Source organism: Syngnathus leptorhynchus, unplaced genomic scaffold, assembly GCF_054491065.1.
Source record: "Syngnathus leptorhynchus isolate UIUO unplaced genomic scaffold, UIUO_Slep HiC_scaffold_62, whole genome shotgun sequence".
NCBI lineage: Eukaryota > Metazoa > Chordata > Actinopteri > Syngnathiformes > Syngnathidae > Syngnathus > Syngnathus leptorhynchus.
The window spans coordinates 385001-400000 of NW_028232029.1; positions in this window are offsets into that span (position 1 = coordinate 385001).

A 15000-nucleotide genomic window follows, 5' to 3' on the forward strand; every position below is an offset into this window, starting at 1 on the left:
GTGTCATTTTATCCGAGCAGACGGGCGCCGCGAGGCGGACCGTCCGGGGCGACTCTCGGCCTGTGTTTTCGGAGCCGGCCGGGCATCACGCTCCCTCCTTGGATGGACAACATTCGTAGTTGACACTTTGTGTCATTTTATCCGAGCGGGCGGGCGCCTCGAGAGGCGGACCGTCCGGGGCGACTCTCGGCCTGTGTTTTCGGAGCCGGCCGGGCCTCACGCTCCCTCCTTGGATGGACAACATTCGTAGTTGACACTTTGTGTCATTTTATCCGAGCGGGCGGGCGCCGCGAGGCGGACCGTCCGGGGCGACTCTCGGCCTGTGTTTAAGGAGCCGGCCGGGCATCACGCTCCTTCCTTGGATGGACAACATTCGCAGTTGACACTTTGTGTCATTTTATCCGAGCAGACGGGCGCCGCGAGGCGGACCGTCCGGGGCGACTCTCGGCCTGTGTTTTCGGAGCCGGCCGGGCATCACGCTCCCTCCTTGGATGGACAACATTCGTAGTTGACACTTTGTGTCATTTTATCCGAGCAGACGGGCGCCGCGAGGCGACCGTCCGGGGCGACTCTCGGCCTGTGTTTAAGGAGCCGGCCGGGCATCACGCTCCTTCCTTGGATGGACAACATTCGTAGTTGACACTTTGTGTCATTTTATCCGAGCGGGCGGGCGCCGCGAGGCGGACCGTCCGGGGCGACTCTCGGCCTGTGTTTAAGGAGCCGGCCGGGCATCACGCTCCTTCCTTGGATGGACAACATTCGCAGTTGACACTTTGTGTCATTTTATCCGAGCAGACGGGCGCCGCGAGGCGGACCGTCCGGGGCGACTCTCGGCCTGTGTTTTCGGAGCCGGCCGGGCATCACGCTCCCTCCTTGGATGGACAACATTCGTAGTTGACACTTTGTGTCATTTTATCCGAGCAGACGGGCGCCGCGAGGCGGACCGTCCGGGGCGACTCTCGGCCTGTGTTTAAGGAGCCGGCCGGGCATCACGCTCCTTCCTTGGATGGACAACATTCGCAGTTGACACTTTGTGTCATTTTATCCGAGCAGACGGGCGCCGCGAGGCGGACCGTCCGGGGCGACTCTCGGCCTGTGTTTTCGGAGCCGGCCGGGCATCACGCTCCCTCCTTGGATGGACAACATTCGTAGTTGACACTTTGTGTCATTTTATCCGAGCAGACGGGCGCCGCGAGGCGGACCGTCCGGGGCGACTCTCGGCCTGTGTTTAAGGAGCCGGCCGGGCATCACGCTCCTTCCTTGGATGGACAACATTCGCAGTTGACACTTTGTGTCATTTTGTTCGGCCTGTGTTTAAGGAGGCGGCCGTCCTCCACTCGGTCCGTGTTTAAGGAGCGACACTCGCGCTCCGGTTCGGCCTGTATTTAGGGAGGCGGCCGTCCTCCCCTTGGTCTGTGTTAAGGGCGACACTCGGTCCATGTTTGAGGAGCCTGGCCCTGACGCTCCTCTCCGGCCTGTGTTTAAGGAGGCGGCCGTCCTCCCCTTGGTCTGTGTTAAGGGCGACACTCGGTCCATGTTTGAGGAGCCTGGCCCTGACGCTCCTCTCCGGCCTGTGTTTAAGGAGGCGGCCGTCCTCCCCTTGGTCTGTGATAAGGGCGACACTCGGTCCATGTTTGAGGAGCCTGGCCCTGACGCTCCTCTCCGGCCTGTGTTTAAGGAGGCGGCCGTCCTCCCCTTGGTCTGTGTTAAGGGCGACACTCGGTCCGTGTTTAAGGAGCGGCCCTCGCGCTCCGGTTCGGCCTGTATTTAGGGAGGCGGCCGTCCTCCGCTTGGTCTGTGTTAAGGGCGACACTCGGTCCGTGTTTAAGGAGCCGGCCCTGACGCTCCTCTTCGGCCTGTGTTTAAGGAGGCGGCCGTCCTCCACTTCCTTCCATGCACCACCACATTCGCAGTTGACACTTTGCCATTTTTTCAGAGAGGTGACACTTAGTCGTTTTTTCGAAAGTTGACACTTAGTCGTTTTTTCGAAAGTTGACACTTTGCCGTTTTTTCAGAGAGGCGACACTTAGTCGTTTTTTCGAAAGTTGACACTTAGCCGTTTTTTCGAAAGTTGACACTTAGCCGTTTTTTCGAAAGTTGACACTTAGCCGTTTTTTCGAAAGTTGACACTTAGTCACTTTTTCGCCACAGTGACACCTCCAGCGCGTGCCACGGCGCTTTTCAGGTCTTCTATCCGACCTTGTGCTGTCGAGGACGGCGTGTCCGACGCCGTGGGGAGACCAGCACCATCTCCTCCATACTCGTAAACGGGGTGCTTTGGAAAACGGGGGGAAAGTCGATGAGTACACTGACTACTGGGACCATTTCATTGTACTCTGGCGCACCTGAAGACCAAAAAAGGTACTGCACCTTAGCCCGGGTACCTCACCCCCTGGTACCTCGAGGAGAACTTAGAAAAATTTCGACAAATTTTTGGTGAGCTCCAGGGAGAGAGGCTGATTTTTCGCTTTTTGAGGCCGACCGCCGAACCGGCGCGGGGCGGACTCACAAGCCCCGCAGAGCCGTGGGCACTTAGTCGTTTTTTCAGAGAGGCGACACTTAGTCGTTTTTTCAGAGGCGACACTTAGTCGTTTTTTCGAAAGTTGACACTTAGCCGTTTTTTCGAAAGTCGACACTTAGCCGTTTTTTTGGAAAGTTGACACTTAGTCGTTTTTTCGAAAGTTGACACTTAGTCGTTTTTTCGCCACAATTGGCTCTGAGCTCCAGGGGGAGAGCCTGGTTTTGCCTTATTTCAGGCCGGCTGGGGAACCGGCGCGGGTCGGATGCACGAGCCCGGCAGAGCCGTGGGCACTTAGAAAATTTTCGCCGATTAAGCTGGGACCTCCAGGCGGAGACCGGCATTCCTCGTCCTCGGGGTTCGACCCAGGAACCGGCGCTGGGCAGACGCCGTAGCCACGCAGAGCCGTGGGCACTTAGAAAATATTCGCCAAGTTGGCTCTGAGCTCCAGGCGGAGAGGCTGGTTTTGCCTTATTTCAGGCCGGCTGGGGAACCGGCGCGGGTCGGATGCACGAGCCCGCAGAGCCGTGGGCACTTTGCCATTTTCTCAGAGTCGACACTTAGTCGTTTTTTCAGAGAGGCGACACTCTGTCGTTTTTTCGAAAGTTGACACTTTGCCGTTTTTTCAGAGAGGCGACACTTAGCCGTTTTTTCGAAAGTTGACACTTAGCCGTTTTTTCGAAAGTCGACACTTAGCCGTTTTTTCAGAGATGTGACACTTTGCCGTTTTTTCGAAAGTCGACACTTAGCCGTTTTTTCAGAGATGTGACACTTAGAAACTTTTTGCCAAGTTGGCTGTGAGCTCCAGGAGGAGACCGTTATTTTTCGTCATTCGAGGCCGACTGCGGAACCGGCGCTGGGCGGACGCCAAAGCTCGGCAGGGCCGTGGGCACTTAGAAACTTTTTGCCAAGTTGGCTGTGAGCTCCAGGAGGAGACCGTTATTTTTCGTCATTCGAGGCCGACTGCGGAACCGGCGCTGAGCGGACGCCAAAGCTCGGCAGGGCCGTGGGCACTTAGAAACTTTTTGCCAAGTTGGCTGTGAGCTCCAGGAGGAGACCGTTATTTTTCGTCATTCGAGGCCGACTGCGGAACCGGCGCTGGGCGGACGCCAAAGCTCGGCAGGGCCGTGGGCACTTAGAAACTTTTTGCCAAGTTGGCTGTGAGCTCCAGGAGGAGACCGTTATTTTTCGTCATTCGAGGCCGACTGCGGAACCGGCGCTGGGCGGACGCCAAAGCTCGGCAGGGCCGTGGGCACTTAGAAACTTTTTGCCAAGTTGGCTGTGAGCTCCAGGAGGAGACCGTTATTTTTCGTCATTCGAGGCCGACTGCGGAACCGGCGCTGAGCGGACGCCAAAGCTCGGCAGGGCCGTGGGCACTTAGAAACTTTTTGCCAAGTTGGCTGTGAGCTCCAGGAGGAGACCGTTATTTTTCGTCATTCGAGGCCGACTGCGGAACCGGCGCTGGGCGGACGCCAAAGCTCGGCAGGGCCGTGGGCACTTAGAAACTTTTTGCCAAGTTGGCTGTGAGCTCCAGGAGGAGACCGTTATTTTTCGTCATTCGAGGCCGACTGCGGAACCGGCGCTGAGCGGACGCCAAAGCTCGGCAGGGCCGTGGGCACTTAGAAACTTTTTGCCAAGTTGGCTGTGAGCTCCAGGAGGAGACCGTTATTTTTCGTCATTCGAGGCCGACTGCGGAACCGGCGCTGGGCGGACGCCAAAGCTCGGCAGGGCCGTGGGCACTTAGAAACTTTTTGCCAAGTTGGCTGTGAGCTCCAGGAGGAGACCGTTATTTTTCGTCATTCGAGGCCGACTGCGGAACCGGCGCTGGGCGGACGCCAAAGCTCGGCAGGGCCGTGGGCACTTAGAAACTTTTTGCCAAGTTGGCTGTGAGCTCCAGGAGGAGACCGTTATTTTTCGTCATTCGAGGCCGACTGCGGAACCGGCGCTGGGCGGACGCCAAAGCTCGGCAGGGCCGTGGGCACTTAGAAACTTTTTGCCAAGTTGGCTGTGAGCTCCAGGAGGAGACCGTTATTTTTCGTCATTCGAGGCCGACTGCGGAACCGGCGCTGGGCGGACGCCAAAGCTCGGCAGGGCCGTGGGCACTTAGAAACTTTTTGCCAAGTTGGCTGTGAGCTCCAGGAGGAGACCGTTATTTTTCGTCATTCGAGGCCGACTGCGGAACCGGCGCTGGGCGGACGCCAAAGCTCGGCAGGGCCGTGGGCACTTAGAAACTTTTTGCCAAGTTGGCTGTGAGCTCCAGGAGGAGACCGTTATTTTTCGTCATTGGAGGCCGACTGCGGAACCGGCGCTGGGCGGACGCCAAAGCTCGGCAGGGCCGTGGGCACTTAGAAACTTTTTGCCAAGTTGGCTGTGAGCTCCAGGAGGAGACCGTTATTTTTCGTCATTCTAGGCCGGCTGCAGAACCGGCGCGGGTCGGATGCACGAGCCCGCAGAGCCGTGGGCACTTTGCCACTTTTTCGCCACAATTGGCTGTGAGCTCCAGGAGGAGACCGTTATTTTTCGTCATTCTAGGCCGGTTGCAGAACCGGCGCGGCTCGGATGCACGAGCCCGCAGAGCCGTGGGCACTTAGAAAATTTTCAGAGAGGCGACACTTTGCCATTTTTTCAGAGAGGTGACACTTAGTCGTTTTTTCGAAAGTTGACACTTAGCCGTTTTTTCGAAAGTTGACACTTAGTCGTTTTTTCGAAAGTTGACACTTAGTCGTTTTTTCGCCAAAGTGCCCACCTCCAGCGCGTGCCACGGCGCTTTCCAGGTCTTCTATCCGACCTTGTGCTGTCGAGGACGGCGTGTCCGACGCCGTGGGGAGACCAGCACCATCTCCTCCATACTCGTAAACGAGGTGCTTTGGAAAACGGGGGGAAAGTCGATGAGTACACTGACTACTGGGACCATTTCATTGTACTCTGGCGCACCTGAAGACCAAAAAAGGTACTGCACCTTAGCCCGGGTACCTCACCCCCTGGTACCTCGAGGAGAACTTAGAAAAATTTCGACAAATTTTTGGTGAGCTCCAGGGAGAGAGGCTGATTTTTTGCTTTTTGAGGCCGACCGCCGAACCGGCGCGGGGCGGACTCACAAGCCCCGCAGAGCCGTGGGCACTTAGTCGTTTTTTCGAAAGTTGACACTTAGCCGTTTTTTCGAAAGTTGACACTTAGCCGTTTTTTCGAAAGTCGACACTTAGCCGTTTTTTCGAAAGTTGACACTTAGTCGTTTTTTCGCCGATTTTGCTGGGACCTCCAGGCGAGGACCGGCGTTTTTCGTCTTCCGGGTCCGACCCGGGAACCAGCGCCGAGCGGACACATTCGCTCGCTAGTGCCGTTGGCACTTAGAAAATTTTTCGTTTGTCATGAGCTCCGGGCGAGGACCGGCGTTTTTCGTCTTCCGGGTTCGACCCGGGAACCAGCGCCGAGCGGACACATTCGCTCGCTAGTGCCGTTGGCACTTAGAAAATTTTTCGTTTGTCATGAGCTCCGGGCGGAGACCGGCGTTTTTCGTCTTCCGGGTTCGACCCGGGAACCAGCGCCGAGCGGACACATTCGCTCGCTAGTGCCGTTGGCACTTAGAAAATTTTTCGTTTGTCATGAGCTCCGGGCGGAGACCGGCATTTTTCGTCATTCGAGGCCGACGGGGGAACCAGCCGGAGCGGACACGTTTGCTCGGAAGAGCCGTTGGCACTTAGAAAAAATTCCGTGTCTCGTGAGCTCCAGGGGGGACAGGCTGGTTTTATTCATCCGTAGCCGACATGGGAACCAGCGCGGAGCGGATTGGTGTTGCGCTGCCATATACCTCATCTCTCTCAGGAGTCCCCCCCTTATACGTGCCGATGGTGTTTTGGAAAACGGGGGGTAACTGGATGAGTACACTGACTAGGGGGACCAGTACACTAGCGAGTGGGACCAGTACACTGACTAGTGGGACCAACACACTATGAGCGCCTGGTACCTAAAATGGAAGTATAGAGGCCGAATTTCGGGCAAGATCACGCCGGGTTAGGCTTCCAGGACCTCGGCTAAGCAATTTTAACGGGTCGCCCGGTTCTTTTTTGATCCAGCCCGGTTCTTTTTTTATCCAGCCTGGTTCTTTTTACACTTCCAGCTGGAGCTCGGGAGCGGCTTTTTGCACAAGATCACGCCGTGTTAGGCTTCCAGGACCTCGGCTAAGCAATTTTAACGGGTCGCCCGGTTCTTTTTTGATCCAGCCCGGTTCTTTTTTTTATCCAGCCTGGTTCTTTTTACACTTCCAGCTGGAGCTCGGGAGCGGCTTTTTGCACAAGATCACGCCGTGTTAGGCTTCCAGGACCTCGGCTAAGCAATTTTAACGGGTCGCCCGGTTCTTTTTTGATCCAGCCCGGTTCTTTTTTTTATCCAGCCCGGTTCTTTTTACACTTCCAGCTGGAGCTCGGGAGCGGCTTTTTGCACAAGATCACGCCGTGTTAGGCTTCCAGGACCTCGGCTAAGCAATTTTAACGGGTCGCCCGGTTCTTTTTTTTATCCAGCCCGGTTCTTTTTTTATCCAGCCCGGTTCTTTTTACACTTCCAGCTGAAGCTCGGGAGCGGCTTTTTGCACAAGAACACGCCGTGTTAGGCTTCCAGGACCTCGGCTAAGCAATTTTAACGGGTCGCCCGGTTCTTTTTTTTTATCCAGCCCGGTTCTTTTTTTTATCCAGCCCGGTTCTTTTTACACTTCCAGCTGGAGCTTGGGAGCGGCTTTTTGCACAAGATCACGCCGGGTTAGGCTTCCAGGACCTCGGCTAAGCAATTTTAACGGGTCGCCCGGTTCTTTTTTGATCCAGCCCGGTTCTTTTTTTTATCCAGCCTGGTTCTTTTTACACTTCCAGCTGGAGCTCGGGAGCGGCTTTTTGCACAAGATCACGCCGTGTTAGGCTTCCAGGACCTCGGCTAAGCAATTTTAACGGGTCGCCCGGTTCTTTTTTGATCCAGCCCGGTTCTTTTTTTTATCCAGCCTGGTTCTTTTTACACTTCCAGCTGGAGCTCGGGAGCGGCTTTTTGCACAAGATCACGCCGTGTTAGGCTTCCAGGACCTCGGCTAAGCAATTTTAACGGGTCCCCCGGTTCTTTTTTGATCCAGCCCGGTTCTTTTTTTTATCCAGCCCGGTTCTTTTTACACTTCCAGCTGGAGCTCGGGAGCGGCTTTTTGCACAAGATCACGCCGTGTTAGGCTTCCAGGACCTCGGCTAAGCAATTTTAACGGGTCGCCCGGTTCTTTTTTGATCCAGCCCGGTTCTTTTTTTTATCCAGCCCGGTTCTTTTTACACTTCCAGCTGGAGCTCGGGAGCGGCTTTTTGCACAAGATCACGCCGGGTTAGGCTTCCAGGACCTCGGCTAAGCAATTTTAACGGGTCGCCCGGTTCTTTTTTGATCCAGCCCGGTTCTTTTTTTATCCAGCCCGGTTCTTTTTACACTTCCAGCTGGAGCTCGGGAGCGGCTTTTTGCACAAGATCACGCCGTGTTAGGCTTCCAGGACCTCGGCTAAGCAATTTTAACGGGTCGCCCGGTTCTTTTTTTGATCCAGCCCGGTTCTTTTTTTATCCAGCCCGGTTCTTTTTACACTTCCAGCTGGAGCTCGGGAGCGGCTTTTTGCACAAGATCACGCCGGGTTAGGCTTCCAGGACCTCGGCTAAGCAATTTTAACGGGTCGCCCGGTTCTTTTTTTTTTATCCAGCCCGGTTCTTTTTTGATCCAGCCCGGTTCTTTTTACACTTCCAGCTGGAGCTCGGGAGCGGCTTTTTGCACAAGATCACGCCGTGTTAGGCTTCCAGGACCTCGGCTAAGCAATTTTAACGGGTCGCCCGGTTCTTTTTTTTATCCAGCCCGGTTCTTTTTTTATCCAGCCCGGTTCTTTTTACACTTCCAGCTGGAGCTCGGGAGCGGCTTTTTGCACAAGATCACGCCGGGTTAGGCTTCCAGGACCTCGGCTAAGCAATTTTAACGGGCCGCCCGGTTCTTTTTTTTATCCAGCCCGGTTCTTTTTTGATCCAGCCCGGTTCTTTTTACACTTCCAGCTGGAGCTCGGGAGCGGCTTTTTGCACAAGATCACGCCGTGTTAGGCTTCCAGGACCTCGGCTAAGCAATTTTAACGGGCCGCCCGGTTCTTTTTTGATCCAGCCCGGTTCTTTTTTTATCCAGCCCGGTTCTTTTTACACTTCCAGCTGGAGCTCGGGAGCGGCTTTTTGCACAAGATCACGCCGTGTTAGGCTTCCAGGACCTCGGCTAAGCAATTTTAACGGGTCGCCCGGTTCTTTTTTGATCCAGCCCGGTTCTTTTTTTTATCCAGCCCGGTTCTTTTTACACTTCCAGCTGGAGCTCGGGAGCGGCTTTTTGCACAAGATCACGCCGGGTTAGGCTTCCAGGACCTCGGCTAAGCAATTTTAACGGGTCGCCCGGTTCTTTTTTGATCCAGCCCGGTTCTTTTTTTATCCAGCCCGGTTCTTTTTACACTTCCAGCTGGAGCTCGGGAGCGGCTTTTTGCACAAGATCACGCCGTGTTAGGCTTCCAGGACCTCGGCTAAGCAATTTTAACGGGTCGCCCGGTTCTTTTTTTGATCCAGCCCGGTTCTTTTTTTATCCAGCCCGGTTCTTTTTACACTTCCAGCTGGAGCTCGGGAGCGGCTTTTTGCACAAGATCACGCCGGGTTAGGCTTCCAGGACCTCGGCTAAGCAATTTTAACGGGTCGCCCGGTTCTTTTTTTTTTATCCAGCCCGGTTCTTTTTTGATCCAGCCCGGTTCTTTTTACACTTCCAGCTGGAGCTCGGGAGCGGCTTTTTGCACAAGATCACGCCGTGTTAGGCTTCCAGGACCTCGGCTAAGCAATTTTAACGGGTCGCCCGGTTCTTTTTTTTATCCAGCCCGGTTCTTTTTTTATCCAGCCCGGTTCTTTTTACACTTCCAGCTGGAGCTCGGGAGCGGCTTTTTGCACAAGATCACGCCGGGTTAGGCTTCCAGGACCTCGGCTAAGCAATTTTAACGGGCCGCCCGGTTCTTTTTTTTATCCAGCCCGGTTCTTTTTTGATCCAGCCCGGTTCTTTTTACACTTCCAGCTGGAGCTCGGGAGCGGCTTTTTGCACAAGATCACGCCGTGTTAGGCTTCCAGGACCTCGGCTAAGCAATTTTAACGGGCCGCCCGGTTCTTTTTTGATCCAGCCCGGTTCTTTTTTTATCCAGCCCGGTTCTTTTTACACTTCCAGCTGGAGCTCGGGAGCGGCTTTTTGCACAAGATCACGCCGTGTTAGGCTTCCAGGACCTCGGCTAAGCAATTTTAACGGGTCGCCCGGTTCTTTTTTGATCCAGCCCGGTTCTTTTTTTTATCCAGCCTGGTTCTTTTTACACTTCCAGCTGGAGCTCGGGAGCGGCTTTTTGCACAAGAACACGCCGTGTTAGGCTTCCAGGACCTCGGCTAAGCAATTTTAACGGGTCGCCCGGTTCTTTTTTGATCCAGCCCGGTTCTTTTTCCACTTCCAGCTGGAGCTCAGCAGCGGCTTTTTGCACAAGATCACGCCGGGTTAGGCTTCCAGGACCTCGGCTAAGCACTTCTAACGGGTCGCCCGGTTCTTTTTTTGAACCAGCCCGGTTCTTTTTACACTTCCAGCTGGAGCTCGGGAGCGGCTTTTTGCACAAGAACACGCCGTGTTAGGCTTCCAGGACCTCGGCTAAGCAATTTTAACGGGTCGCCCGGTTCTTTTTTGATCCAGCCCGGTTCTTTTTCCACTTCCAGCTGGAGCTCAGCAGCGGCTTTTTGCACAAGATCACGCCGGGTTAGGCTTCCAGGACCTCGGCTAAGCACTTCTAACGGGTCGCCCGGTTCTTTTTTTGAACCAGCCCGGTTCTTTTTCCACTTCCAGCTGGAGCTCAGCAGCGGCTTTTTGCACAAGATCACGCCGGGTTAGGGTTCCAGGACCTCGGCTAAGCAATTTTAACGGGCCGCCCGGTTCTTTTTTTGATCCAGCCCGGTTCTTTTTACACTTCCAGCTGGAGCTCAGCAGCGGCTTTTTGCACAAGATCACGCCGGGTTAGGCTTCCAGGACCTCGGCTAAGCACTTCTAACGGGCCCTGGTCCACCCCTGCCAGCGCATTTCAAAACTTGGCATTAATTTCGACCTAAGAGACGAAGTCTGATTTTTTTCTACCACTTGGGCGGCCTTTTTGCACCCAGAACACCCGCACCGGCACCATAAATTCGAAGGGTGCCGAGTGCGTCGGCGCAGATTCTGCGACGGAGTGACACTTCCCTCTTGTGGACATTCGGCGGTAGGTGAAATGCGCACTCGGTCTTCTCTTTTCTTTTCCTTCCAGTGAAACTTTGGCAACATTCTGCGAGCTGCTGGCTTCCAGAACCTCGGCCAAGCAGGTGGAGGATTTTTTTCCACTTCCAGCTGGAGGTGAGGAGGGACTTTTTGGGCAAGATCACGCCGACTTAGCAAGCAAGGTGGAAGTGCCAGCATGCTCCGTGGCTGGAAGTGTGGATGTGCCAGCACCCTCCCTGCCTATGGAAGTGTGGAGCTCCAGCACCCTCCCTGCCTATGGAAGTGTGGAGCTCCAGCACCCTCCCTGCCTATGGAAGTGTGGAGCTCCAGCACCCTCCCTGCCTATGGAAGTGTGGAGCTCCAGCACCCTCCCTGCCTATGGAAGTGTGGAGCTCCAGCACCCTCCCTGCCTATGGAAGTGTGGAGCTCCAGCACCCTCCCTGCCTATGGAAGTGTGGAGCTCCAGCACCCTCCCTGCCTATGGAAGTGTGGAGCTCCAGCACCCTCCCTGCCTATGGAAGTGTGGAGCTCCAGCACCCTCCCTGCCTATGGAAGTGTGGAGCTCCAGCACCCTCCCTGCCTATGGAAGTGTGGATGTGCCAGCACCCTCCCTGCCTATGGAAGTGTGGAGCTCCAGCACCCTCCCTGCCTATGGAAGTGTGGAGCTCCAGCACCCTCCCTGCCTATGGAAGTGTGGAGCTCCAGCACCCTCCCTGCCTATGGAAGTGTGGAGCTCCAGCACCCTCCCTGCCTATGGAAGTGTGGAGCTCCAGCACCCTCCCTGCCTATGGAAGTGTGGAGCTCCAGCACCCTCCCTGCCTATGGAAGTGTGGAGCTCCAGCACCCTCCCTGCCTATGGAAGTGTGGAGCTCCAGCACCCTCCCTGCCTATGGAAGTGTGGAGCTCCAGCACCCTCCCTGCCTATGGAAGTGTGGAGCTCCAGCACCCTCCCTGCCTATGGAAGTGTGGAGCTCCAGCACCCTCCCTGCCTATGGAAGTGTGGAGCTCCAGCACCCTCCCTGCCTATGGAAGTGTGGAGCTCCAGCACCCTCCCTGCCTATGGAAGTGTGGAGCTCCAGCACCCTCCCTGCCTATGGAAGTGTGGAGCTCCAGCACCCTCCCTGCCTATGGAAGTGTGGAGCTCCAGCACCCTCCCTGCCTATGGAAGTGTGGAGCTCCAGCACCCTCCCTGCCTATGGAAGTGTGGAGCTCCAGCACCCTCCCTGCCTATGGAAGTGTGGAGCTCCAGCACCCTCCCTGCCTATGGAAGTGTGGAGCTCCAGCACCCTCCCTGCCTATGGAAGTGTGGAGCTCCAGCACCCTCCCTGCCTATGGAAGTGTGGAGCTCCAGCACCCTCCCTGCCTATGGAAGTGTGGAGCTCCAGCACCCTCCCTGCCTATGGAAGTGTGGAGCTCCAGCACCCTCCCTGCCTATGGAAGTGTGGAGCTCCAGCACCCTCCCTGCCTATGGAAGTGTGGAGCTCCAGCACCCTCCCTGCCTATGGAAGTGTGGAGCTCCAGCACCCTCCCTGCCTATGGAAGTGTGGAGCTCCAGCACCCTCCCTGCCTATGGAAGTGTGGAGCTCCAGCACCCTCCCTGCCTATGGAAGTGTGGAGCTCCAGCACCCTCCCTGCCTATGGAAGTGTGGAGCTCCAGCACCCTCCCTGCCTATGGAAGTGTGGAGCTCCAGCACCCTCCCTGCCTATGGAAGTGTGGAGCTCCAGCACCCTCCCTGCCTATGGAAGTGTGGAGCTCCAGCACCCTCCCTGCCTATGGAAGTGTGGAGCTCCAGCACCCTCCCTGCCTATGGAAGTGTGGAGCTCCAGCACCCTCCCTGCCTATGGAAGTGTGGAGCTCCAGCACCCTCCCTGCCTATGGAAGAGCCACCTCCGCGGGCATGCTGCTCAACCACGCCGGCCCAGAGTTCCAGCCGCTCGGCTACACTCTCTCACAAGCCCCGCCTGGAGCTCCCCAGCCCACCCCTGGTACCTCAACTACCGAGGCCAGCCGCTCGACCAGGCCGGCCCAGAGTTCCAGCCGCTCGGCTTCACTCTCTCACAAGCCCCGCCTGGAGCTCCCCAGCCCGCCCCTGGTACCTCAACTACCGAGGCCAGCCGCTCGACCAGGCCGGCCGAGAGTTCCAGCCGCTCGGCTTCACTCTCTCACAAGACCCGCCTGGAGCTCCCTGCCCCACCCCTGGTACCTCAACTACCGAGGCCAGCCGCTCGACCACGCCGGCGCAGAGTTCCAGCCGCTCGGATAAGCTCTGTCACTCACCCGCCGCGCAGCCACCGGTAACGGGGAAATGTCGCCGCCTGGCGGACACGCCGTTGTAAATGAATGGGCTTTCGCACTTAGTGCAATTTTCGCCAACTCTCTGACTGGAGCTATGGAAGTATGGAGCTATGGAGCCACCAGCCACCCAGGCTGGAGCTATGGAGCCATGGAGCTCTGGTGCTATGGAGCTCTGGAGGTATGGAGCTATGGAGCTATGGAGCTATGGAGCTATGGAGCCCTGGAGCTCTGGAGGTATGGAGCTATGGTGCTATGGAGCTCTGAAGCCATGGAGCTCTGGTGCTATGGAGCTCTGGAGCTCTGGAGGTATGGAGCTCTGGAGGTATGGAGCTATGGAGCCCTGGAGCCCTGGAGCTATGGAGCCCTGGAGCTATGGAGCCCTGGAGCCCTGGAGCTATGGAGCCCTGGAGCTATGGAGCTATGGAGCCCTGGAGCTATGGAGCTATGGAGCTCTGGTGCTATGGAGCTATGGAGCTCTGGTGCTATGGAGCTATGGAGCTCTGGTGCTATGGAGCTATGGAGCTCTGGTGCTATGGAGCTATGGAGCTCTGGTGCTATGGAGCTATGGAGCTCTGGTGCTATGGAGCTATGGAGCTCTGGTGCTATGGAGCTATGGAGCTCTGGTGCTATGGAGCTATGGAGCTCTGGTGCTATGGAGCTATGGAGCTATGGAGCTCTGGTGCTATGGAGCTATGGAGCTCTGGTGCTATGGAGCTATGGAGCTCTGGTGCTATGGAGCTATGGAGCTCTGGTGCTATGGAGCTATGGAGCTCTGGTGCTATGGAGCTCTGGTGCTATGGAGCTATGGAGCTCTGGTGCTATGGAGCTCTGGAGCTCTGGAGGTATGGAGCTATGGAGCCACCAGCCAGCACCCTCCGTGGCTGGATCAATGGAAGTGTTTTAGGTACCAGGCAGCCAAAGGGCCGAGGCCTCACGCTCGACCACGCCGGCGCAGAGTTCCAGCCGCTCGGATAAGCTCTGTCACTCACCCGCCGCGCAGCCACCGGTAACGGGGAAATGTCGCCGCCTTGTGGACACGCCGTTGTAAATGAATGGGCTTTCGCACTTAGTGCAATTTTAGCCAACTCTCTGACTGGAGCTATGGAAGTATGGAGCTATGGAGCCACCAGCCACCCAGGCTGGAGCTATGGAGCTATGGAGCTCTGGTGCTATGGAGCTATGGAGCTATGGAGCCCTGGAGCTATGGAGCCCTGGAGCTATGGAGCTATGGAGCTCTGGTGCTATGGAGCTATGGAGCTCTGGTGCTATGGAGCTATGGAGCTCTGGTGCTATGGAGCTATGGAGCTCTGGTGCTATGGAGCTATGGAGCTCTGGTGCTATGGAGCTATGGAGCTCTGGTGCTATGGAGCTATGGAGCTCTGGTGCTATGGAGCTATGGAGCTCTGGTGCTATGGAGCTATGGAGCTATGGAGCCACCAGCCAGCACCCTCCGTGGCTGGATCAATGGAAGTGTTTTAGGTACCAGGCAGCCAAAGGGCCGGGGCCTCACGCTCGACCACGCCGGCGCAGAGTTCCAGCCGCTCGGATAAGCTCTGTCACTCACCCGCCACGCAGCCACCGGTAACGGGGAAATGTCGCCGCCTGGCGGACACGCCGTTGTAAATGAATGGGCTTTCGCACTTAGTGCAATTTTCGCCAACTCTCTGACTGGAGCTATGGAAGTATGGAGCTATGGAGCCACCAGCCACCCAGGCTGGAGCTATGGAGCTCTGGAGGTATGGAGCTATGGAGCCCTGGAGCTATGGAGCTATGGAGCCCTGGAGCTATGGAGCCCTGGAGCTATGGAGCTATGGAGCTCTGGTGCTATGGAGCTATGGAGCTCTGGTGCTATGGAGCTATGGAGCTCTGGTGCTATGGAGCTATGGAGCTCTGGTGCTATGGA